Raw genomic sequence first — 26,171 nt, forward strand, 5'->3', positions numbered from 1 at the left:
CAGTAATCAAGGGCTGAAGTAATAGCAAGACATGAAAGTGACCGCTGTGTGAATTCCTCCTGGTTTTTTTTTTTTTGTTTTGTTTTGTTTTTTGTTTTTTTTTTTTTAGCTTTGTTTCATTTATTATGTGTGCAATGTGGTGAAGCGTTGTACATGCCTCAGCATGTGTGTGGAGGTCAGAGAACAATTTGTGAACATGAACGCCTAGAAAATGAACTACAAGTTAGCCTAGTAACCTAGTGAGCCAATGAAAGCCTGATTCAGGAGGAGTAAAGAAGTGAGTCTCCCTTGAACGTCAGCCCCTTACATGCAGGTGGCTAAGGGCTCCAATAAGATCACCAGCCGTTTCCTCAGCACCAATAAGATCACCAGCCTTCTCCTCGGCTCCACCTCCTGGACCACGTTTCTATGCGGAAATACCTTCCGACCACAGTGCAGGAAGAAGAGGTCTGAGCCTGTCTTGGTTCTGTGATGCGCAACCCTGAAATGGAAAACACAGGGCACGTGTAGCGTTACGGAGTTAGATTCGTTGTGGTTCCCTCCTTAACACACTCGCCTGAAGCTGGGTGTGAGACTGGCCTCATGACTGACAGCTAATTGGAAGCTCATTCCTTCAATTAACTGGGCTGCGTGCTGTGTCCTCGAGGTGACTTTCCGGAACTGTGCCTAGGAATCCTGCCTACGGGGCGCAGAGGCGCTTAGCCACTGTAGGGAACTGTGGGAAATACGATGCCCATGTCTTTGTCCCTTAGACCCCGTCGTGTCCTGCTTCCCTTTGGATTAATACAGCCACAGTGCCAGCACCTCTCTGAGTAACTGGTGTGTTCTAACCTCATGGAAAGTGTGCATGTTAAGCGGAAGTCCACTTTTCCTCTTTGCTCTGACCTTTTGGGAAGTCAGAACTAAATTGAGCAACAATCCAGTCCCTTTTGTTAATACAATTCACTAAAAATAGATTCTGCCTAGTGTGATCTCAATATTCGACCTAGTAGACCAGACTGAAGGCCAGGAAACCACAGGCCACTAACAAATCTGGCCAGCTGCCTGTTTATTGCCCCATTAAAATGCTCTGGAAAGAGGATTTTAAGGAAAGAGCAGACTGGGAAGGAAACTATATGGCCCCCAAAACCAAACATCTTTTTGTTTTGTTTTTGTGTGGCTGTTGTTTTCAGATGGGATCTCATAGCTTGAGCTGGCCTGGAACTCACTGTAGCCAGGCAGAGCTTCAAATTTTGAAGGCTCTGGCCTCCCTCTCGGAGGCAGGGAATGCAGGCCTGCCTTGCCAGGCCTTATACATCTATCTGGCCCTGCACACATTTTGTTACCCCAGCTCTCCACTTTTCCTCTAATGCTGGTCTTTTGATTTTTACTGTTGTCTGCGTTTTGAAAGCAATCTAAATCCACTTTGAAGATAAACAATATTTTTGAGTGTTAATTTTAGAGAGAGGAGAGTCTTTGAATTCTGTGTGACACTCACCCTCGAACCCATGCACCCACGCACCCACGCACCCACGCACCCACGCACGCTCGCAGCACACCTTGTCTTCTCCATACTCTATTTCAGTGTTAGGTCTTAGAGATTCCTCTTTTCAGATGACATCAACATTCTTTTCCTTAAAACAGGAGGTGGTGGCACAGGCCTTTAATCCCAGCCCTTTGGGGGTAGAGGCAGGTGGATCTTTGTGAGTTCCAGCCAGTCTGGTCTATAGAATGGGTTTCAAAACAGCCAGGGCTTCACAGAGAAACCGTGTCTTGAAAAACCGTTTTTAAAAAGTTGTTTTCCTTAATAGAACTTGTCAAAAATGCACCAATTGCCACTAAATGCGGAAAGAAGAAACACTGGCAAAGAGAAGAAAGAGGTGCTATGGGAGAAGCAACGTTAGGACACCCGGAGGTCATGTGTGACCCTTCCTACTCAACGCCAAACTCACCATGGCAATTGGATCATTGCCATGACAAGAATAAAAAATAAAAGCTTTCTCTACTTCTGTAATGAAACACACATGCAGATGATGATTGCTGTTACGGGCTAATTGCCTAGACTTGTTCCTCTTCCCAAAGGTGAAGAATTAGCCCTGCTTTAACCTGCGCATGCGCTCGCTTGCGGCTGGCTGAGAGCATGCGCTCACAGGTGGTTGGATGAGCAGCAGAGCAGCGTTTTGATTTTCAAGGTGAGCTGTTTGGCTCTCACTAACACTGCACGGTTTCATTTTTCCTGTCCGCTTTACTGCTATGGGATTTCCAAGAAAACCACTAATATAACGCTATGTTTTTAGATACAAGTTACATGCTTTCCAAGATCAGCTTTCAATTAACAAACTGTTGTAGGCCCTTAACCTAATAGAATCCCAAAATAGCTACTAGTTGGCCGTCAGGACGAATTGTAAACCAGCATCCGACTGAAACTGCACCATGGTCTTGGTCTCTCACACTCTGCCCCTGCAAAAGATTTGACTGAACAAGAACCTTTATGACTTTAGTTTAAGATAAATAGGAGGCCCTTGGGGGATTAGGAAAACCAGTTCCGCGAAGGTAGTTTGAGGGACCTCTGGCCTGAAGTTGGTGTGAGTCTGAAGCAACCCTATTTACATTTTTTTTCTGGTTAATATTGTGTTTATCGTTGAGAAAAAGAGCCGCTGTGCCCACTTCCTATGGGACTTTCCCTCCTGTTTACTTAAAGCAATCAATGTGTTGTGTTTTCAAGTGATTCTTTTTTTTTTTTTTTCTTTTTTCCTTTTCGGAGCTGGGGACCGAACTCAGGGCCTTGCGCTTGCTAGGCAAGCGCTCTCTCACTGAGCTAAATCCCCAACCCGAGTGATTCTTAAGAAGAACCGTGAAGGTTTCTGTCTTGAGAAAGTTAAAGCTACTGGCATGAAGTGTAAAGTAGGCTGCTGCCTTTCTTCTTTGGGATGTAAGAGAATTTGCATCGCTAACGTTCTTGGCTGTGTTTTCCATGCACATGGGCAGAGCTGGAGGTAGCAGACAGCCACGATCCTTTTTGCCCCAAAATGCTCACATTTGGCAAGTGGTAATGACACGGTCCGTCATTTTAAAACAATTGCCAAAGAGCAAAGGACACAAGCAGGGAGCATATGAGAGTCTCAGCCATCCTTCCCTGCTCTGTCTATGGCATCCACAACATAGTACGCTGCCAGCCAAAATAATCCAAATTCCCATGTCCCAAGGGAGCCATGCTTCGGGGCAGCAGCGTTGACAGAGTCAGTAGGCTCAGAGCCATTAGCTTTGGGAAGACTTTGATGTCACTTTAGCTGGTTTCTTCCTCTAGTCCAATAGAATGAATGTGGCGTTGTATTTATCCAACGTAAGAGATGCGCACACCCATAGCATAAACAAGAGTCTCTGCACAAGTCCCAGCTATCAACAAGTCCCGAGTTTCCTGGAGTGCCTTCCAAGCCAAGAATGTTTTGCTTCTCAAGCTTCCACCTGGAGAGCTAAAATAACAATCTTGTTAATGAGAGCACAATAGGACTAACTGTGCTGTTTTGCAGTGTTTCCACAAGGCGTACCTTTTAATTGCCTGGTGCTGGCAACTTAACAGACTGTAATGAATACATTGTTCCTCTTTTTTTTTCCCCCTTGCACTCAGCCCCTGAGTTTCTATGTACAGAGTGGAGAAAAACCCTTGTAAGATGCTGAGAAAGCACTTAGAAAAAAAGGAGTTCATTTTGACCCAGGAGGTCATCATAGTTTATGCTCAGATGAGAGGGGAAAGAGGGAGGGAGGGAAAGAGGGGGAGGGGGAGAGAATCTATAGGAATATAGATTAGTTCCCATCATCTGGGAGATGACATTAGTTGTGTTTGAAGCTTTTTTTTTATGAATTGAAAGAATGAGACTAGTTCGAAAACCTAAATTAATTTAATCTGTTGGCTTTTGTTTGATGCAGCAGCTGTAAAGACACACCCTAATTTGAAAATCTTCAGCTTCAAGGGTCTGAGCTTAAAAGAGAAGGATGCTGGCTGAGGTGCCTTGCTTGGGTGAGGAAGGGAATCGGTTTTCAATTTCCCGTTGTGGAAGTCTGGCATGACCCAAAAATGCTTTGACTCAGCCGAGGTAGATACTCACACTTGCCCATCTCTCCTTTCATTAAATGAGAGCTTGCCAAGGCGAAGCAAGCATGAAGGAGAGAAAGGAAATTATTATCCTGATTTCTTTCTTCAGTCACACGTTTTCATTAGGGGGGAGAGACACCCCTCAGGGTGAGGATGAAAGCAGCTGAAAGGTTCCCATTGGTCATGCTCCATTAATGGTGACTGACGCCCAGCTGACCACGCCATCAGTGCTTCCGTAAAGCTCGGGAGTTCCGTAGCGGGAGCCCTTCCTGTTTATGGTTAGACTCAGGCCCTCCTTTGGTGCTAATGATGTGCCAGTCAGTACCCACAGATGCATGTTCCAGAACCTTCATCAACTGCTCTGTCTCAGAAAAGGCAGGATAGATGGACAGAATCTTTACAAGAACACCATCTGACTGTGCGCACAGCTCGGTAGGATCCTTAAAGAGGTAAGTGGGTTAACTTGGTCTGTCTCCAAGTTAATCAAGAGATCAGGGAGGCTTGCCACAGGCTGATGAATGAGGAACAGTCTAGCGCTGGGTTCAAAGAGAAAAAAGTGAGGTTAGCCACTGTGGTACTTTATTCAGGGAATCAGGTAACACAATTTACTCTGACTTGATGTGGAAGAAAAATAGGTTGGACAACATCAAAAAAAGGAACTATTTGAAATTAAGAAGAGGCAGCCAGAGTGGATCCCAGCACCCAGGAGGCAGAAACAGGCAGATTTCTGAGTTTGAGGCCAGCATGGTCTATAGATCAAGTTCCAGTACAGCCAGGGCTACATAGAGAAAACTCTTAAAAAACTGAAAAAGAAAGAAAGAAAGAAAGAAAGAAAGAAAGAAAGAAAGAGGAAAAAAGAAGAAAGACAGACAGACAGACACAGAAGTTGTCCACAGACTGTCTCACCACCCAAGGCAGCTGGCAAAAGAGCTTCAGGAGTCCACTTGCCTTTGCCCCCCCCCCCCCCCCCCCCCGGCCTGAGGTCTCAGACAATGCTTCACTTTTTACATAGGTTCTGGAAATCTAAACTCAGGGCCTCCTGCTTCCCCAGCAGGCATTTTACCCGAGACATCTCCCCAGCCCCTAAATATTGACTTTAAAAATCAAAACAAACAAACAAAAAAAACCCTACCACAGCCTTATGTATTTGAAAAGAAGTGATAGTTTACTGAAATTGAAACAAATATGTGACATTTATTTTCACAGATCCATCCTTCCCTTTCTGAAACAGACATTCGCTTTCTGTTCAGACCAAATGGTACGAACCTCATAGGCAGACACTTCTATTCCCCACGACGTGACTGATTCAGGCAGATCCATTGGCACAAATACCTCCCTCGAGAAGTGTTTGATGGGCAGTTTCATAATTCCTTTTTTCCTTAATTTTAAAATGTACATTTAAGTGTGCACCCGCTTGTGTGTGTGTGTGTGTGTATCAGAGGACTTGTGAGAGTCAATTTTCTCCTTCCACTGTGTGAATTCTGGGGATTGAATTCAGTCATCAGTTTTGGCAGTAAGCACCCTTACCACTGAGCCTTCTTGCCAGCCCCATGATCCTTTACTTCAAATATCAAATGCTTCTATGCAGAGAGGGGAAGTGAGTAAAACCAGGAATATCGAAAGGATAGAGAATCTAAAAAGTTCAGAGTCTCAAATATTAAAAACAAACAAACAAAAGCCACCCTGGAAGTGAGGTTTTGCGTTGGCATGCTCAGGGCAGCCCCTCCCCCCTCCTATCTTCCGCTGTGCTCCCTGATCAAGCACAGAGTCAGCACCATGTCTTCCCCATCACCCCATATAGAACTGAGATCCTTCCAGGGACAATGGAAGCTGGGTCTCATCCTCATGGCCACTGTGACAATTTACCTTCTGTGTCTCTATTGTGCTTGATCAAACGATCCTCCAAACATGATTGAACAACGACAGTGGGTTCAAACCAGAAATCTCTCCAAAATCAGCCATGGGCCTGTGCTGGTACCTAGTCACAACCGCCACCTCCACCCACGCTTAGAGCCTAGCTCCAGTCAGTCAGTTACCGGGGCTTGCACCGGCTCCAGTGCGGTCAGCTATTGGTGTTAAGACCCTGAGCCCTCAGGTATGTCCGCCTCTCACTGTGGGCTGCTTTCCCATATCGGGGAAGGCTCCCGAGTTCCTTCCCATCCTGGCAGCAGGGCACGAGGCACCATTAGAAAGGCTTTCTCGTACTGGCTTTGGCTTTCTCAACCTGAGAAACCTTCGTTTGTTGCCAAGAAGCAAAGTTTCCAGTGTTCCCAACCCAGAACAACCAGTGCTCAGATTCAGAAAGTAACTTCTGATACTGAGTTGGAAGAATCGAGTCCCCTGGATTTTTGCATGGGTGCTTTGAGCCTAGAATAATAATTATAAGTAACGGGTTTCCTTAAGTCACATGGAAAGGGAAGTTAGTCACCTGAGCAACAGAGAACTCCAAGGAAAACACTAGGGAGCCAGGTCTGATTTTCATTCAAATCACAGAATCGCTGGAAAGCCTCTCTTTCCTCTCTGTAAAATGGGGCCCATAAATCCCACCTCAAAGCTATTGTGGAAACAGGATTATGTAAAAACAGTTAAGAACTTCCCTTCTCAGCCCTGCCAGGCACTTACAGTGTTCCCCTTGTTACTTTATCAATACCCCGCCTTCCTCAACTCTTCCTAGGGAATTCATTTTGAGATGGTGTCTGTAAGAAAATTACCTCAGACAGACCAGGATCAATGGAAAATAAAGCAGTTCTTCTCTGAAGAACACCAGATAATCATCATCATCTTCTTCTTCTTCTTCTTCTTCTTCTTCTTCTTCTTCTTCTTCTTCTTCTTCTTCTTCTTCTTCTTCTTCTTCTTCTTCTTCTTTTTCTTCTTCTTCTTCTTTTTCTTCTTCTTCTTCTTCTTTCTCTTCTTTTCTTCTTTTTCTTTTCTTTTCCCTCTTCTTTCTCCTCCTCCCCCTCTTCCTCCTCCTCCCTCCCCCTACCTCCTCCTCCTCCTCTTCCTCTTTCTCTTCTTTTCCTTCTCCTCCTCCTTCTCTTCTTTCTCCTCCTCCTCTTCCTCTGCACCTTCTGCATCTTCTGTTTCCTTAATGTATGTGAGTGTTTTGCCTGTTTGTAAGTCTGCACCAGGTGAATGCCTGCTGCCGGTGGAGGTCAGAAGAGGGCAACCAATCCCCTGGGACTGGAGTTACTGACAGTGTGAGCTATCTATTGGCTGCTTAGAATCAAAACCAGGTCCTCTGGAAAAGCAACCGGTGTTATTAACCTCGGAGCCACCTCCAGCCTCCTAGCACTGGATTTTAGTAGAACTCTCACTATGCACAGTGAAATATTCCTCATTAATTAATACTTCTCCATTAACGTATATCAAATATATATGTAACTTATTTTCCTCTGTGTGTATTGACATGTTAAGAACATCAAACTGTAATTCTTTGAGATCTACTGTGGAGATTTTCCTACTGAATGCTGAGGAAAAATAGAGGTGAACGCTGGAAAGAGCCATCCTAACCAATTTTGAACCCACTGTCAAAATAGTAGTCCTGATACTAGAGTGTCCACTGCGAGTGATAGAATCCCAGCTGGGACTAAGACTCGGGCTCAATAACAATCTAGTAGCTTGCAAACCTCACAGAGCATCAGGGAAATTCACCTGGGGATGGATGAATGGATGGATGGGTGGATAGATAGATAGATAGAGATAGATAATCCCCATTCAGAAAAGAAAGAATAGCCCCTACCTGGTCTGCCACAGGCCACTATACACCCAAATGGCAAGTTCATTAGCACAATCATTAATAATAATTAGGGAAAAATAGATACAAACAGAAAGGATCAAGTCATCTGCTATGGTTTGAAAAGGCTTGGTCCCCACCAGGTGCTATTTTGGAAGGTTCTAGGCCCTTGAGAAGAAAGCAGATTACTGGGAGCAGGTCCCTCCAAAGCTGCCTCTCTGCTGTTTGTCAGCCCTGGGATGAAGAAGCTCATCTGCCCCAACTGCCCTCCCTGGTGTTCTTTCCGTTCCAGTGCGTGGGGTCATGCAGGTAAGCATAACTCAAAATGCTAGGGTCCTGGACAAGTCAACAGTCCCCAAAGTGACCCTGGGCCCCATGTCTCCTGACAGGGACAGGGACAATGGGACTGTGAGTTTTTGAACAGAGTTTTAGCATAATGGTGTAGGTCGGACCGTTCCCACACAGCTGGAGCAGGGCCAGAACATGGAGTGTCACCAAGTTGTCGGCCCAGAGGCCTTTTACGTGACTTATGGCAGAAACTAGACGAGGTATGGGGAAGCAGCTAGTCCAGTTGCCCCACCCACGACTGTCTGGATACCTCTGGGTTTCAGGCGTGCCATTACGGGGTTTCTCGGGACAGGTGCTTGTTTAAATTGTTCCCAGCAATGACTTGTTTAGATTGTATAAAGGGCCAGAATCAAAGCTATTTCCAGCTTCTGGCCAAGGACAAGAATTAGAACTGTTTCATCTGGGGATCCCTATACTAAAACTACCTGTTCCCATCACAGGGTTCCACTACCCTCTTCAGAACACATTGAGATTCTGCAAGAGCCCATATCTTAATGAGAGCACCATCCCTCAACACCAGTGTGGCCCGGAGCCCAGACCTCTGAGTGAACCGTACAGCAATGCTTACACTCTTCTTTTTTCTTTTTTTTTCTTTTTTTTTTTTTTAACTAGAATGCCAAAGCACCTTTCCTGAGATGCGTCCCTTTGTTTCATTAGGGAGTGGCCAGTGTTTCTGACAACGTTTCCCAAATGGTTAGCCACTAACGGGACAAAGAACCCTAGAAAGCCCTTCAGTGAGCCTGTCTCTTATCAGTCACAGATATTTGATCTAGGTAATGGTATCTCTGTGTTACTTTGTCAAATAAAGCTATGCACCCTTTTAGCCATAGTCCTCACACTATTTGTCTATGGGCCCTTTGATGTCTTAATTATATCTGATTTGTCTGGCCGTAGTGCATCGGCTGGCATCCAGGGTCTTGCCTCCCGGTTCTAAAAGTACCCAGAGCTTTGCAAACACCAAGAAAAGGGTCCCAGGAAAAGCCCATCCACAGATAGCTCCCCAGGGCATCATCAGGACAAAGAAACCTGATCTTCCTCTGTGCTGACCACCCCCCACCTCTTTGCCTTGAAAGCCTAACTCCTTCTTACTTTAATTAAGTTTCTGACATTCTGGTGAAGGCTTTGAGCTCAAGCAGTCTTGCAGAAAAAGAAAAAAAAAAAAAAAAAAAAAAACCCAGAACCCTACAGTGACAGCAGTAAGCCCCAAACCATGGTCATGCACAGAATCCCCCACCTTCTTCCCTGACTGTGTGATCATAGACTATTTAAATGTCAGCGATCTTAAATCTTAAATTCCAGAATCAGAGACCCAAACCTTTACCTAAGTAAAGACCTATCTGTCCCCATGCCCACCCTAGCCTGCCCCCATCTCTCAATCCCCTTTTGTTGTTTTTCTTTTGGTTTGGTTTTAGAACATGTATGTTTGTGTGTGTGTTAGAAATGGAAACTAGAGTTTCATGTATGTTAAATACACACGCTCTTCCACAGAGCTTTTGCAATCCCAGGCTCGATACCACAGAATGGATGTGGAAATTAGAGGACATATTGGAAAAGTCAGTCTCCCTCCACCACGTAGGTTCCAGGGATAGAACTTGAGCTGTCAGGCTTAGCAGCAGTTCTCACCCATCCCCACTGAGCCATCACATTAGCCCAACCTCAGCCTGACTTAGCTTTGCTTATCCATATCAGCCCAGAACCAGTCTTCCGGCTGGGAATGGAGCTCCCTGGTGAAAAGCTTACTTGCCTAACATATACAAGACCATGGAGTAGAACCCCAACATCGCAAGAGAAACAGCAAATGGGTCATCCATTAGCTTCTCAAACTGATGCGGCTGCTCTGGTTTTTTAAACATGATCTTCTAAGGTCTCTATGACATCTCTGGGACAGCCTCAGGAATAACCACTCAGTACGTGGGGTCCTGAACCCCACGACACGAATGGCTTCTGAAACTGGACCACTCTATACCTTATCCCTACACAGAACAAGAAAGAACTTGAACTTAAGGGAAGAAACCGCTCTTTAAGACATAAGGATTTTCACTGATGGATTAGGGCTGTGCTCACCTCCTCACTGAAGGACGAGGCTCCCATTTCAGGCTCTCATTCACCGAGCTGGAGGCACTGATCGAAAGCCCTCAGGACACTTTCATTCCCAGGTCAACAAAGCTCCTCATTTCTGGTATAACCCATGAGGAAAGCCTCAAGTCAGCTAAAGTGCTTCAGCTCTTGTGTCTGACCCACAGTAATTTCTTACATTTATAAAAATCACCCTGGTTTAGGCAGCCCCTCGTGGACACTTCTTCAGGAGGCCTTTGAGACAGATGAACTGCTGGGAGGAAGACCTGGTTCTGATAAACCAGCCTACCGCCATCTTTGACTTGAAAGTTACCTCACATTAAAGACAAAGCAGGTCTACTCCTCTTTGGGATTGAAACTCTGTTTCTCAAGGATTGTGCTGTGCCCCACCTGTTACCTTAAGTACAAATGGTCCTGTACTGCCTGCCCCAGGAAACAGCAACCATGTCTCCATTTCAAAAGTTGTTATAACCATCATGCAACCCTACCTTGTTTCAAAAGGTTATTAAGCCTACCTTGCTCTGACGACCTTGCTGTGACTATCACGTGATCACCTTGCACTCATGCCTTCCTTTCAGGAGGTGGTTATGACTAATTTTTTAATGCTTTATTTCTGCTCCTATACCCTGCCTACTTTGTCCACCAAATTCCCCATTCAGAAACCTCCTACCCCTGAGCTATAAAAACTGTGAGTCCAAAGCTGACCTCTTGAACCCTGCCTTAGGGGGAGACAACCCGTGTACACAGATAAAAAGCTTGCTTTAATGAATCGCCTGCCTTAATTCATTGGGCCATGATGATTTGGGTCGGTGGTCTTTCTCTTCGCATCTTTGGATGAACAGTTCCCCCAGCCCTTCCAGCGCAGACGGCTGAGCGGCAGCTTGTGGAAGAACACTTTCTACTAAATGCCACCCCAACAGACGCGCATGAAATTCAAAGCCACCCTCAAGTACTTGCGCGCTATGCCACGAGTGTTCTCGAGGATGGGTGTATAGCTGACTTCTACCGGCACCGTGAGGGCTCCACGGAGAGGAAGCAAAAGTCTCAGCCCCGTCAGTTCTCACAGACAGACGCACGTGACTCTGCCAGCTCACAAAGGAGCTGTAGAGCTGGGGCTTCTAGCGCTACAAGATGCTGCTTAGTTAGGGAAGGCCGCTGTGAGGAAGCGACAGTCAAGCTGAGCTGTAAAGAACCACAGCTATCAGGCAGAGAACGAAACAAATGTTGGTAGAGGCTGCTTAAAGCCAGCACAGAGCATATGGGGGTAGGGATGCTGAAGGGACGGAGTAAGAAGAGGTAAAGAATTAAATGGCATGGTTTGGTTTGTGGGGTTTTTTTTGGGGGGGGTGCTCTGGCTCTACAGCCCAGCTTGGCCTTGAACTTAGGACCCTCCCACATTAGCCTCACAAATGCAGGGTTTCCATGTGTGTTCAGCCAGGTTCAGTTTAATTTGCTATTGAAGCAGGTGACAGGCAAAGCTTGCCAATATGGGAGAGGTGAAGGGGGAGGGAAGTGGGGCCTCTAGGCTCGGAAAACAAGTACAGCTGTCTGGAGTGAATATGGTATTTGGCTGAATGCATTAAACTGTCCTCACTGAAAGAGCTCGAAAGGGCTCTCTCTGACCTCCTCATGGCCTCCTGCCCCCCCACCCCACCCCCGCGCCTTCTTCTCCCTCAAAGCAAATCAGAATTCCTCAGGTCAAGTCCTGTCAGGTCACAGAAAATAAACTCCACCCCCAAAGGCAGGGGCAAAACCCAAAATATTTCTTTGGCTCTGTGTAGGAGCTGATTCCCTGAGTTGTTCTGTCTGGAAATAGGTCATAATAGGGAAAGGATTTCAGCTATCCCTGTTTTCATTCTTTTGCATGTGTTCCTGGTCCAGTTGTCTGCCCCGGGACACAAGGGCTTGGATACTTGAGCGGGTGCCCCAGGCTCTCAGAGCTACAACTGTAGCTATAAGAGTCTCATTCCAGGGCTGGAGAGGTGGCTCAGTGGTTAAAAGCACTGACTGCTCTTCCTGAGTTCAAATCCCAGCCACCACATGGTGGCTTACAACCATCTGTAATGGGATCTGATGCCCTCTTCTGGTGTGTCTGAAGATAGTGACAGTGCACCCACATACATACATAAATAAATAAAATCTTTTTTAAAAAGTCTCATTCCCAAAAGGGTCTCAACTAATTATGGGATCAAAGGTGCTACCCCAAAAGGCCCAAAGAAGCCAGAATAGACAGCCTTGCAAGTGTTCCCATTCAGCCTGTCAGCCTGCCACCACTGGTCAGCTCCCTCTCATCCAATCACCTTCTACACGGCTGTCCACTCTTCACGGAATTTAAGCACGGGCAGTTGTGTAGGGTCTGGGCTCTTCGTGTCTAGAGCTCGAGTGTGTATAAAACTGTATTTCACACATGTTCTTTGCTTTTGTCTTTTGTTGTATACGAGTCAGCCATGACCCTAGTGATAGATGAGGCAAGAATATCACACCTCTTCCAGCCCTAGAGGAAGATTCCAGAAATAAGAATGTAACGATGGCTCAGACATAGAGACTGAGGAAGAGGGAGCCGTCAAGATATCACTTTTTAAGGAATATTGTGTATCTGAATGATGTTTACTTAAAAGTATGTGTCACACAGGTATCTGTTACCATGACCAATCCTCCCAGCAGCAAGATGGCCCGTGTGCCATCACAAAATTCCCACAATCAAATCTGTGAACTGCTTGCATCACTTTTTTAAGGTGTGTGCACATGTATACATGTGTGCATGTGTGTGCATGTATTTCATATGGCCATGTGTGTACATGTGTGTTCGTGTGTGCACACATGTTCATATGTGCATGCGTGTATGAGTACATCTGTGCATGTGTTCATGCATGCACACATGTATATGTGTATATGCAAATATGTATGCACGTGTGTCCACGCACATGTGTGAGTACACACATGTGGGTGTATACATGTGTGAGTGCATGCATGTGTATATGTACATGTGTAAGTTCATGTATGTGGGTATGTATATGTGTGAGTGCATGCATATCTGGTGTACATGTGTGCATTCATGTGTGTACATGTGTGAGTGCATGCATGTGGGTGTGTAAATGTGAGTGCATGCATGTGAGTATCAGAAAACAACTTTCCAGGAGTCAGTTCTTCCCTTGCACTGTGTTTTGAGGCAGTCACTCTGTCTGTCACCGTGTACTTGAACTCCCAGATGATTCTCCAGTGTGTGTGCCTTCTGGAGGTTGAACTCTGGTCATCAGGCTTGTGTGGCAAGAAACTTTATCCCATGAGCTAGCTATCTCTCTACCCTCTGATCAGTTTTGACAGTCTGCCTTACACAGGAAACCCTCCAAGGTCTTAAATTTCATATCCGATTTGTCTTTACTGCTCTAACTGCTTAACTAACTAGCCCATGTGGTGTAAGGGCTGCGATCCGTTACTACAGACAGAACTAGGTAAGAACAGAGATGCTGTGGCTTAGAAGCAGAGGTGCTGTGTGTCGACGTTATATTGAATTGCAGAGGAAAAGTGAAGCCATCACTCAGACAAGCTCAGCAGCAGTGGGGATGAAGCAGTGCTAATGGAGACATCGAGTCACGTTAGCCCCAACCCCAACATGGCTTGATCGGGTTGGTTTGGTTTGCAGTACCGTGGATCTAAGCCAGGGCCTCATTCATCCTTGGCAAGGACTCAGCCACTGAGATACACACCCTGTTCTATCAGAAACGTTTTTATAGTTTAAAGGCTTTAAAGGTAACTTCTCCGTGTATAGTGCACACACATGCCATCTCAACACTCAGGAGAGCAAATTCAAGGGCAACCCGAGCTCCATAAATAAGTATAAACTAGGAAGAAGGAAAGAAGAGAGACAGGGGAGGGAGAGAGGGAGGGAGGGAGGGAAAAAGGAAGAATTTAAAATCTGAAAGCAGAAAATGACTCAGTTGCATACAGAATAAAAATTCAAGTTCTGATACCATAAATTAATGTCTTTTGTTTACTTCAGTCAACAAATGCTTATTAAATTAATTACCTCAAAAAGTTTCTAAATGTGAGTACTGACTTCCACACTAGAGAAAAACAAGCGGATAATAATAATAGTAGATATTTTTAGAATTGTGGCCTAGGTTCATTTAGATGAAGTGCTTAAATTAAAGCTGGACCTGGCACCCGGCTGCCTCTTCAATACAGTTTTAGGCCTTTTCCTTCCAGTTAACTGTAATTTAGCCAGATTTAGCCTGCCTTTCCTTTCCTCGGAGTCACCTTGCATGTATTTTCTTCCACAGAAATACCGTGTCTGCCTCTGTCCGCTTTAGTTAGCTGTCACATGTCTGGGCAGAAACAGCAGAGTGGATCCAGGAGCCAGAGTTGACCACTCCGTGTGTGTGGAGGGCTGGGGAGGAATGCAGTGTAGTAGGGGTAGAGGCTATGTTTGCCTAAAATCACTATGTCCCAACAGGAACAGGAAAGCCTAGTGCAGAGGGAACTCTCTTTTCCTCAGTATAAACCTGACCTTCATAAGACTATTTCGTTCTATTTTGGTCTTAGAGTTAAAGAAAAAAAGCTATGAATTCGTTCAGGATATTTAAATAAAATGTACCACAAGTTACTTATAAGCATGAAAGACAACCTGAAAGTGATGATTCTTGCCTGTGATCCCTCTGTGTGAAAGTTGAGAAAGGAGGGTTATGACTTTTAAGCAGTCTGGGTTGCACAGTGAGACTTTCTCAGGGAGGAAATAAAATTAGAAAGAAAGAAAAAGAAAGAAAGAAAGAAAGAAAGAAAGAAAGAAAGAAAGAGAGAGAGAGAGAGAGAGAGGAAAGAAGGAAGGGAAGGGAAGGGAAGGGAAGGGAAGGGAAGGGAAGGGAAGGGAAGGAAAGGGAAGGGAAGGGAAGGGAAGGAAAGGGAATTCAGGAAGAAAGAAAGAGGTACCTCTGAGATGGCTCCAAGTGGGTAAAGACACTGCCAAGCCTGACAGCCTGAGTTTGATTCTTGGGACCTACACAGTAGAAGGTGTGATGGTTTGAATAGGTATGGCCAACATAGACTACTGTGTTTGCATGTTTGGCCTATAAGAAATGGCACCATTAAGTCTTTTGGAGTAGGTGTGGCCTTGTTGGAGGAAGTGTGTCATTGTGGAGGTGGGATATATGCTCAAGCTATGCCTAGTGTAGCACACAGTCTCTGCTGCCTGCAGATCAAGATGTAGAACTCTCACTCCTTTCCCAGCACCACACCTGCCTGCAAGCTGCCATGCTTCCCGCCATGATGAGAATGGACTGAACCTCTGAAACTGTGAGCCACACCAATTATATAGTTTCCTTTTAAGAGTCACCTTTGTCATGGTGTCTCTTCATAGCAATAAAACTCTAAGACAGAAGTAGAGAACTGATTCCCACAAAAATTTTTTGATCTACACATATGATAGATAGGTAGGTAGGTAGATAGGTAGGTAGGTAGGTAGATAGATAGATGGATAGATAGATAGGTAGCTTAGAGAGAAGGAGAAGAAGAAATGGAAGAAAAGGGAAAGAAAAAATGCTTGAAAAAAAATCAGTCATCTGCAGAAAGTTTGATAATTGGGAAATAAGATAAGGACTAAGGGTTGATCAATCACCTCCCTTAGAATAACAAGCAGATGATACTTTTTCAAAATATAAAGAAGACAACTTCTTTATACAGCAAGACAGACATTTTTATAATGAGAATATCGCAGATGTCCAGATTTTCATCCTACGATTACTCTGAAGTCCTAACCATCTCTGGCCAGCTGGGTAATGTTTTTAACAAATAACTACTGTGTGGAATCTCCATTTCTCTTTCTGCTACATGGCAATAATAAGACCCACCTGATAAGTCTAAATGAGACCGCCATTTTCAAGCTCATAGTGACAAGTTCACACAAAATGTCTTCCTCATCTACGTTCTACACTCATCCTTTCAGGCAGGCTAGTGGCCATTAGTAAATTTTATTCAAAAATATATTTATTCATAAAAATATACACAAGAACCATTGTCGGGACTAGAGAGATAGCTCAGTCAGTCAAGTGCCTTGCTGTGCATGCATGAAGACCTGAGTTTGGATTCCTAGTGTTAGCATAAATGTGGTCAGTGTAAACATAGTCAGCATAAATGTCCCTTGGTCCCAAGGGAGAGCTGTTGAACAACCAGCCACCTTAGAGTCCTTGAGGACAGAAGCATTCACAATCTTCATGACAGGCCTTCTCTCTGGCCCTTCCTTCTAGGACATTTCCCCTTGGGTGAGACCTTTCCCCTGTTCTCCGAGTCTGTTCCTTTCTCACTGCTGTGGAAACCTCAGGCCTGGGGGAACCATTTTCCCACTGAACTCAGCCCTCAAGTTCACCACATGATGACCTTGTGATCTGGCCTGGCTGTCATTTCTGGCTACCACCTTTATCCGGAATGGCCAAGGCCCTAGCTCCTACTCTCACCCAGAAGGGAATATCTTCACTGCCATGCCTCTCAGTCTAATTCGAAAGCTAAATTTGCACCCCCCATCCACAGACCAAACTCTACATGGCCACTTAAAGGCACTTGCTGCCAACCACTTAGCCCACCATCCAGTCCATAGTGTGCACAGCAGGCTGCACTGGACAGAGTTGCTAGGAAACAGAGAGAACGCTGCTTCAGGCACTCTCCCCCTGTCCCACCCAGCTCGCTGCTGACAGTTGAAGTGGAAACTTAAGGGTTCTTTGGAAAGTCAGTTGAATGGCGTTTTGCTGGGGCAAACACGTTAAAGAATGTTTTGTTAAAGTGGACACAGGTGAAAGGCTAAGGCAGACTCCTGAAGGAACATTTTGCTGAAGCAGACACAGGAGAGAGAATGTTCTGCTAAAGCAAGCACATGAAAGGACACGTGATGAAAGAGTCTTTGCTAAAGACTCAAATGCCTTGGTCGTGTCTTACATTGAGCAGTTGACCTGCATTTGTCGGGATGCCATAGAGAGAAATGCACCAAAAAATTTCTGGTGCTGTGCTGTAGTTTGTTGCTGCTTCTGTGGACTTGGGCTGATTGGGTGCACGTGCTGAGGCAAGACGTGTGCTGAGGAGGACCGGTGATGCTTGGAGGTCTTAATTAGAACTCCACAGAGCGACTGAGACAGAGCTTGGCTTGCTGGTACACCAAGGTGCGTAATGCTTGTGGGTCTCCAGTCTTCACTGATCTTTGCTTCCCTGAGAGAGGCACAGCTGAGAACTTCTCCTGGTGCTCCTGTTGGTCCCTCCTGTTGATCTGAGCCAAGGCTGAGGCCTGGCTGTCTAGCTTATACCCTGCCAGGTTGTGTCACCACTGTTGCTAACCTGACTCTACCGAACTGGACTGCTGGTTTATCCGTGAAGTGCCTACTGACCTGTGAACTGAACTGCTGATTTCCACACAAAAGAGAGGAGTTATTCCTCTTTCTAAACAGGTCCACTTCCCCCGAATCCTTTCTTTTCCACTACCTCTGGTGGGTGGTGGGCTACAAGGAAGGTTAGAGTGTTTAAGAACCATAACTAAGATTTTGAAAAAATTAAAGTTATAGATATTCTCTTCTGCTGAGCCGTTGCCTGAGTTTCCATGCTCCCGTGGCCACTACTTGCTGGCCAGGCGCACCATGCCCCTCACACTGTGCCACTTAGATTTGTTTATATGCTTGTCTCTGTCCCATTTCTGCCATTCTGTTCTAAGATACTTAGCCACTTCTGCCATTACATTCTAAGATAAAACAAACAAACACATGGCTTTCCTCCAGGCAGAACTGTAGCTTCAGTGCCATCTTTGTTGTAGGCAGATAAGGTTTTCCTATACTATCGCTTCAGCGCCATCTTAGCTAAGGGTAATCCCAGGGCCATCCGCCATCTTTGTTATGGGCAGTCCCCGACTTTGCAGCCCTTAGGAGAGCGACCTGACTTAAAGTCTCCAAAGATACTTTCCAATTAAGACAAGGTTTTCGTTCTCTCCTGCCTTGGTAAATAATGGTTTTTAATATTAACTTGAAGATTTTTTTAAACCGTAAAAAGTTAAAGATCGCTGCCTTAAATATTTGCTTGGCCTTCTTTACTGTCATTAAGTCAGTGTGCTCGTTTTATTTGATAGATACATCTATGACAAATAATTAAACTAACACAGATTGTCTAACTCACATATGCTTAATAAATAATGACCCTCAATCGTCTGAAATCTGTTAAATTGTAATGTTAAATGTTTAAGCTTATTATACGGAGACTCCCAAAGTCTAACAGTGATCCCCCAAAGTCTCCAATAAGATATGGGCACAGGGACAAGACAGCCTGGATTGTGGTATAATAACCACTGAGACACACTGCTCCATTGCCTTGCCTAAAGCCAGGGCTCGGCCTACACTGTGGACAAGCAGCGGATACCCAGAGAGTTAAATGTCTCATATTGCCTAAGTCAAGGTGAGTCATTTCTCATGCCATACATTCTCCACGGGGAAAAAGCTTTTTTGTCTTCTAGGCCCGACAGCAAGACTGACTGCCCAAGTTGGGATGGAGACCACAGGGACCTGGAAACTGGTTAGGTAGTGGACTGTAGACCAACCTCTGTCATTTTAATTAATGACATCTATGTTGTGTGTAATTTTAAAAACACGCTTGCTCTTTGCTCGGTGCCACAGCTTGCACTGTACTCCGAAATCAACCACTGCCAACAGCCGTCCCACCCAGCCCCCACGGCTTGCCTAGCCAAGTCGCTCCAGTTTCACTCAGCTACACCAAATCGCCAGTTCTGACGGTTCTCCCATGAATGCAGGGAGTTGTGATCGCTTATACACCGACCAACCACCTGGCGGCTAGCTCCGCCAATCCTCTAACAACCGTCCGGGCTGTGCTCTTTCTCTTGCCCCCCGAGTCGCTTTGGATGGAAAACACCAGATAGCCTTAATATTTTAAAACCAGCCAGATAACACAACAGTTGGCCGCAGAATCTATAGCTCTAAATTCATCAGATATCCTATGTTAGAATTCCACCATTCAGTCATCCCAGACCTTACATAGTTCGTGTTCCTCCCTCCAAAGCCTGGCCGCAAAGCCCCTCTCTCCATCTCTTTCTCTTCTCTTCCTCCTGGGACCCAGAAATCCCACCTTTTTTTTTTTTTTCACCCAGCGATTGGCTTCTACCGTATTTATTGACATAATCAAGGAACGATTAGGGAACCAGATTTTAGTATCAGCTCCTCCCCCTTCACATCTAGATTATAAATTATTCTCCCCAGATTTCTGACTACATTGACAGCTAGAAAACAGACCTAGTCCCTTACCCCAAGGTAATCCACCACCATATTAGTTCATTAGTCAATTCGTTAACTGGCTAAGACTGCCAGGTCTCTTTATCAAGGCTTGCCTTACTCACAGACGTCACACTAAATGCTTCACAAGTTCAGATGTAACATTTCACAGAAGTAATCTTCTGTTAATTTATTATTTCCTCCCCCTGTTATGCCATTGTCCTAACAATCAATATAGCTCTTGTAAATTAGCCTAACCCTAATAAAAACATCCCAGTATACAGTCCAACTTGTATATTCACAAGTTCTATTTGTAAGTTTCCTTTCATTGTCTTTTAACTGTAGACTTAAGGTTTCTCATGCTAAATCTATGTATATCATATTCACAAGGTCAAGGTTTTGAGCCTTGTGAATTTATCTCTTTTATAAACTTATAAGCTCCAGGAAACCCACTCAGATCTACCTCTTGTGGACCAAACAGACTCCATCTGGATTAGTACACCTGCCCATCAGTAACCTGACTTTCTGCCTGTCACCTATTTCCCAGATTCCTCTCCTGCTCCCTGGGAGTGGAACTCCCCTCATCCCAACCACCAAGGCCTAAGGGGTTCAAATGTACATAAACCTAAGAAAAAGAATTTTCCTCCCAAACATACTCAACTTTATTCTGTACCTATAGTGTGTGTGTCTGTGTGTGTGTGTGTGTGTGTGTGTGTATGTATGTATGTATGTATGTATGTATGTATGTATGTATGTGTTTCAGCATCTTGCCAACTCAAGTCCAGGCATTTACTCAAAATCTACATCCAGGACCGCTCCAGAGAAGCAACTTACAGATGCTCCAACTTGCTCTCACAGACAGATGCTTCTACTTGACATGCTTCTTCTACCTTCAGATAGTTCTACAGACCCTGGACAGCAAGAAAACAGCCAACTCTCCCAGCATCCTCGTCCCCTTTCTCTTGGGTTTCCCAGAGACACGTTGCCCCAACATCAGCCAGGAGTAGCTAAAGACAAAGATGACCCTATTCCTGCTGAACCACCACCTCTTTCTAGTTTTTCATTAACGCAAAATGGAGGGATGTTAGCATCCCTTCTAGGTCCACCCACAGTTACCTGGCAACAGTCAGGTATGCCTGACTCACTATACAAGGAGCTGTTCGCCCTCTCCTCATTCTCTTCCTCTCTTACTCTTTATGCCCCTTCTCTCTCTGACCACTTTCTCCCTCTCTCCCCTTCCCCCACCCTCTCTCCATGTGTTCTTGGCCAGTGTCCTCTCCTCCTCCTCCTCCCCCTCCTCCTCCTCCTCTCTCTCTGTCTGTCTCTCTCTCTCTCTGTCTCTCTGTCTCTCTCTCTCTCCCTCCCTATCCCCTCCCTTCCCAAATCCTCTCCCCATGCCCTAAATAAACTCTATTCCATACCATATGTATCATATGGCTGGTATCTTAGGGGGAAGGGTGCCTCAGCATGGGTCCACAGAGGCACCCCCTTTCTTTTCACCTCACCATGCTATCCCTGTATCAAACATATCCTTGGCTCTTTCTTCTTTTTATAAAACAAACACCCAGGATACACGAAACAAAATCCAGGCATAGTTGTGCACACATGTAACCCTAGTACAGGGAAGCAGAGACAGAGAGAGCACCCGAGCTTACTGGCCAATAGGTAAGCACAGGATTAAGTAGCAAAGAGCTTAGGTGGAGAACAACTGAGAAAAACAAAGAACACCAGTTTCTACTTTCTGAATATATTGCGCTCACATGCCAACCATTTGGTGGAAAACAAAAGACTATATGAAGTCAACCTGCAAATTATAAATTTGAAAATAAAGTTGTATTTGTTTCAGGAAAATCATTGTAAGCAGAATGAACAACTTAAAGTAAGAAAATGCTCACGGTGGCCAAGTCATGTCCTGTTTACCCGCAGGGTCAATAAAAACAACAGCTCAGCTAGCAACTTGACTGACACACATGGGAGACTGCCAAAGGAAAGGGTGCTTAAGTGCTAAATCCAGGTTTAAAAAGGACTCATTAACGAAAACTAGAGCACAAAGATCACACCGCATGCTTTGAGTGATAGGAAATTGAGGACACTTTATAGCTTGTCCTCTTAAAAAGGTTTTGTTACACTTCTCTTTGTTTGTTTGTTTGTTTGTTTGTTTGTATTTTTATTTGGGGTCATGCCATGCATGTGAAGTCAGAGGTTGGGTTTCAACATCCACTACATGGGTCCTGGGACCTCCACACCCCCTACCCCAGCTACCTGACCAGCCTTTGTCTTTCATTCCAATAGCAAGTGAATGAGATGTACATTCCTAAAAAATGATTATCAATGCATCACACTGTTTCCAAGATGACCTGAATGAAACAAAGCCTTAACCTAGGCAGCCGAGGTCTCCAAAGCCTGGGAGGGTTCACAGAGCCACTTTCTCAAAATTACAAGAAGCAAAGATTTGACGTCAGTGACATTGTTCACGCCCAGTTCACTCCCTTAGGCCAAACAGCCCTCAGAACTCCTGCCTAGACCGAAAAGCACTCGATAGAGCCTTGACATTTTGTTAAAAAGAAAAGAAAAGTGGAATTCTGCCTCGGAGCTCCAGCCCAAGCTGTGCCCTGTGACTGTGCTCTGTACTTTTGGCGTTACAAAGACTGATGCTCTGACAAAACTCTCCTCGACCAAGATTGAGTCAGACTAGACCACCTTCGTGTTGCCCAATTTTATCCAAAAACCCCACTAAGCTGGTTTATTGAGTCCCTGCCTTCAATATCTGATCAAATCCATCATCTTCTACCCTGCAGGTGATGTATGACTGCTCTGATGTCTTGGAGAGAATCCTACCAAGCAGGTATAGCCTGAATTCTCCCTTCCCACAATGCTTCCTCCTAGTTATTTTTCATCCACCGGTCCCCACCTTGTTCCTGGGCTTAAATTCGCTGACGATCACTGAATTCCTATTCCCTCCCAGCTTTATAGAGACACCTCTTCTCCCCTGCAACACTTCCACCAAAATTCTGCTTTACCCCTTCAATATCTGTCCATCCCTGGTTCCTTTTTTCTACTTTATTCTTTAAATTTATAATGTGTGAAGTGTGTGTATGTATAGATGCATACATGGGGGCATGTGTGTATGCCGGTGACAGATATACACATATATGTAAAGGCCTGAGTTGACATGAGGATGTCTTCCTCCATTACTCTCCACTTTATTTACCGAGGCAGGGTCTCTCACTGAGCTCAGAGCTTCCTGATTTGACCAGTCTGGCCAGCTTCCTCTGTGTCTAGCTCCCAGTGCTAAGATTCCAGGTGGCCACCATACCTGCCTGGGTTCTCCACAAGCACTAGGGATCTGTGGTGGTTTGGAGGATTAGAAGCCGTGGGCTCCTTGGCTTGCACATTAGGCTGTAACTCTCAGCTATTGCTCCGGCACCCCTGTACGACCATGCTCCCCACCATGATAGTAATGAACTGACCCTCTGAAACCGTAAACAAGTCCCCACTTAAACACTTTTCTTCTGTAAGAGTTTCCTTGAGGCTGGAAATGGTTCAGTGGTTGGGAGTACCAACTACTCCTCTAGAGGACCCAGGTTCAATTCCCAGCACCCACGTGGTAGCTCACAACTGTAACTCCAGTTCCTGGGGACCCATGACACCAGGCATGCACATGTGCACATAATCATGTATGCAGGCAAAATATCCACACCCATACATACTCATACCCATACATACTCACACCCATAAATACTCACACTCATACATACTCACACCCATGCATACCCACACATACTCACACCCACGAATACTCACACCCATGTATACCCATGCATACTCACACCCATGCGTGCTCACACCCATGTGTGCTCACACCCATACATACTCATACCCATACATACTCACACCCATAAATACTCACACTCATACATACTCACACCCATGCATACCCATGCATACTCACACCCATGAATACTCACACTCATGCATACTCACATTCATGCATAACTCACACACACATACTCACACCAATACATACACCCATGCATACTCACACCCATGCGTGCTCACACCTATACATGCTCACACCCATGCATGCTCACACCCATGCATGCTCGCACCCATGCATACCCACACCCATACGTCCTCACACCCATACGTGCTCACACCCATGCATATTCACACCCATGCATACTCACACCCACACATACTCACACCCATGCATGCTCACACCCATGCATGCTCACACCCATACATGCTCACACCCATGCATATTCACACCCATACATACTCACATCCATGCATACTCACACCCATGCATACTCACACCCATAAATGAAATAAATAAACCCAAGGGGGGTGTCTCTTCAGAGCAACGGAACAGTAGTTAAGGATCTGAACTCCAGTCTTCGTAGTTGTAGAGCAAAGTATGCACACTTAAACACTCCAGTTCTGATTTCTTTAGCAATCCCCAGCCCACTTCTCTCCCACTCTTCAGTCTTGGCTCCTAGTTTTACTAACTGTTCATACAAAGCCCTCTCAGAAAAAGAAAATCTATCAGCAGTAAAAATAAATGAATGGCGGCCTGTGTTGTGGCCTTAGGAATATTATAGGAGTCTTTGCCTTATTTGGATCATTTAATTCTTCGTCTTCACTTGTTTACTCTTCTTATGGTTACCCAGGCTGGCCTTGAATTCACAATCTTCCCACCCCCAAAGCCCCTTTCCAAATAACTAGTTTTAAAGGCAAGTACATGGCTAACTTTTCTACTGGTGTCCATCTAAGAGGCCTTGTTTGATTTCCTTGGTCCACTTTGATGGCCTCTGACTTCAATTTTGTCCTGATTCTAGTCTCTGAAGAAGCAACACTGTCTACTTGGGTTGTCCCCTTCAGGCCATTGGAGTCTAAAGAGTCCGTTATCACAGGCCCACATGCCAGGATCTCAGAACTCACCTTAATCTAGGTCCCCATGCCATTTCTTGCAGCCACCCATCTACACACCTGATCCGACTAACTCCAGGCTTTCCCTCACAGCCTCTGCTAGCAGTTTGTAACCCGAATCCTCATTGTGTCAATGAACTCCAGGCCTTCATACTTGCCCTTCGATAGTTACCTCCCTGACCAATCCTAAGACACCATCTGAACCCTGACTTCAGTGCTTCATCCCTTAGCCTCCACAGCCATTGCCTACCCACACCGCAAGATAAAGCCCACACGCTATTGTGGATCTCAACGTATCTGACAGTCTTCTGAATTCATTTTTCCTCCTCTAAAAATTGCATTTTTCCCCACCATAAACAATCAAGATGTAGATTCCCTATTGAGTCCTACGGAAGTCTGGATAGATCTAGATTGTCTAGACATAGACGTTCTAGATAAAACAAGAGGCTGTTCTGTGTTCTTTAAGACCCATACAAATGTTGGATGTTGTTTTTAGTTCTGTAAGCCACCAACCTTTCTTTCTTGCAGGGCCTTCCTACCGGAAGTGGCCCAACTGAACTCCCCTATGGGCGTGGTCTGCCTCCAAGGAGTCAAGGTCCGGGCAGCCAATCAAGTAATGGGAACAAGGTTCATGGTAGAGATGAGAATGCTGCCAGCATTAAGTCTAACTGAAGACACTTCTGCTGTTTTCTTTCAAATATCTTCCAAAGGGGAATATCTTAGAAAGCCCTGAGAGCATTCAGAAAACAAAGATGTGAAAGGGAATGGGGAATAGGACTCATGAGGAATGAGGGGAACAAAGATTCTCAGTCTGAGGAAAAGAAAGGCTAGAGGCCATTTAACACTGGCCTGAAAGGTTTAAAGGCTATTCTGCTAGGAGACAGAGACCGACTGTTCCGAGAGTCTCCTGTGAGGACAGAATACGAAGGGATGAGCATCCGTGAGTGACTTAGGCAAGCAAATGACCTCTGCCAACGAGGATAGCAGACTTCAGAGGCATTGTCAAGGGAGAGTCGGGCTCTCCTCTAAGGTTCTTCCAAGTCCAAAGCAGGTCAGGGGTGGTGGCCTCAGCAGGCAGAAAGGGAAGACTAGACATGGCCTCAACACGTCGGCAGCTGTGGCCATGACTCTGCCTCGCTGATGGCCAGCACTCGCCTGCCTTCGCAGTAGGCCGGCCTCATAATAGCTTTTCCAACTCCAGCACTTTGTGAATTGAGCCAGGCAAGAAGTAAAAAGGAAGGCATGTAAGGAATGAAAAAAGGGGGGTGAAATTGATTGATTTTTCCATGAGAGAGGCTGGATGGAGCTGCAAATAACTCAGCTGAGGTCCTTGGTAACTGTCAATTTCTAAAGTAAGAATCCATGGAAATTAGCTTCCTCATACATCACTAATTGGGCCTTCTCTCTCTCCCCTTGGTTCTCTGGTTTCCTGGCCTCCGTTGGGGTCCTTTGTACATTCCCTTTACACCTTCAGCACTCGCCTGGTTCGGATTCCTGAACAACAAAAGCCAAAGACAGATTCTTGATGCCGGAGCCAACACTTCACAAATTCCAGGCCCAGATCTTGGCATAGCGCTGTTCCCGGTTAAACCCAGCACTGAATCTTCCAAGCCGAAGGACCCATCATCCAGAATGCTTGGGACCAGAAGCACTTCTGCTTTGGACTGGTTTTCTTCAGAGTTTGGAATATTTGCACAGAAATAATGAGCTATCTTGGGGATGAAGCTTAAGTCTAAATAAGAAATTAAATACAAAATTACTCTATACTTCA

At 45.3% G+C, this 26,171-nt stretch overlaps 2 long non-coding RNA genes across 6 annotated transcripts; one reads left to right on the top strand and one right to left on the bottom strand.

Annotated features, from left to right (window-relative positions):
• Positions 1-259: 259 nt before the first annotated feature.
• On the bottom strand, positions 260-11,250 carry LOC148000302 (uncharacterized). The gene is made up of 3 exons (XR_015641907.1): positions 11,007-11,250; positions 10,218-10,329; positions 260-481 (listed from the first exon to the last, which is right to left on the bottom strand). It is a non-coding gene; the product is annotated as an uncharacterized LOC148000302 (long non-coding RNA).
• LOC102553115 (uncharacterized) lies at positions 4,393-26,171 on the top strand. Of its 5 annotated transcripts, XR_015641904.1 has the most exons (5): positions 4,393-4,521; positions 5,279-5,330; positions 7,949-8,114; positions 22,270-22,316; positions 25,875-26,171. It is a non-coding gene; the product is annotated as an uncharacterized LOC102553115 (long non-coding RNA). The 5 variants fall into 5 exon arrangements; XR_015641905.1 differs by lacking the exon at positions 5,279-5,330; XR_015641903.1 differs by lacking the exon at positions 5,279-5,330 and having other exon boundaries at positions 7,964-8,114.

This window comes from Rattus norvegicus, chromosome 17 (genome assembly GCF_021556685.1).
Source record: "Rattus norvegicus strain SHRSP/BbbUtx chromosome 17, alternate assembly SHRSP_T2T, whole genome shotgun sequence".
Classification (NCBI taxonomy): domain Eukaryota; kingdom Metazoa; phylum Chordata; class Mammalia; order Rodentia; family Muridae; genus Rattus; species Rattus norvegicus.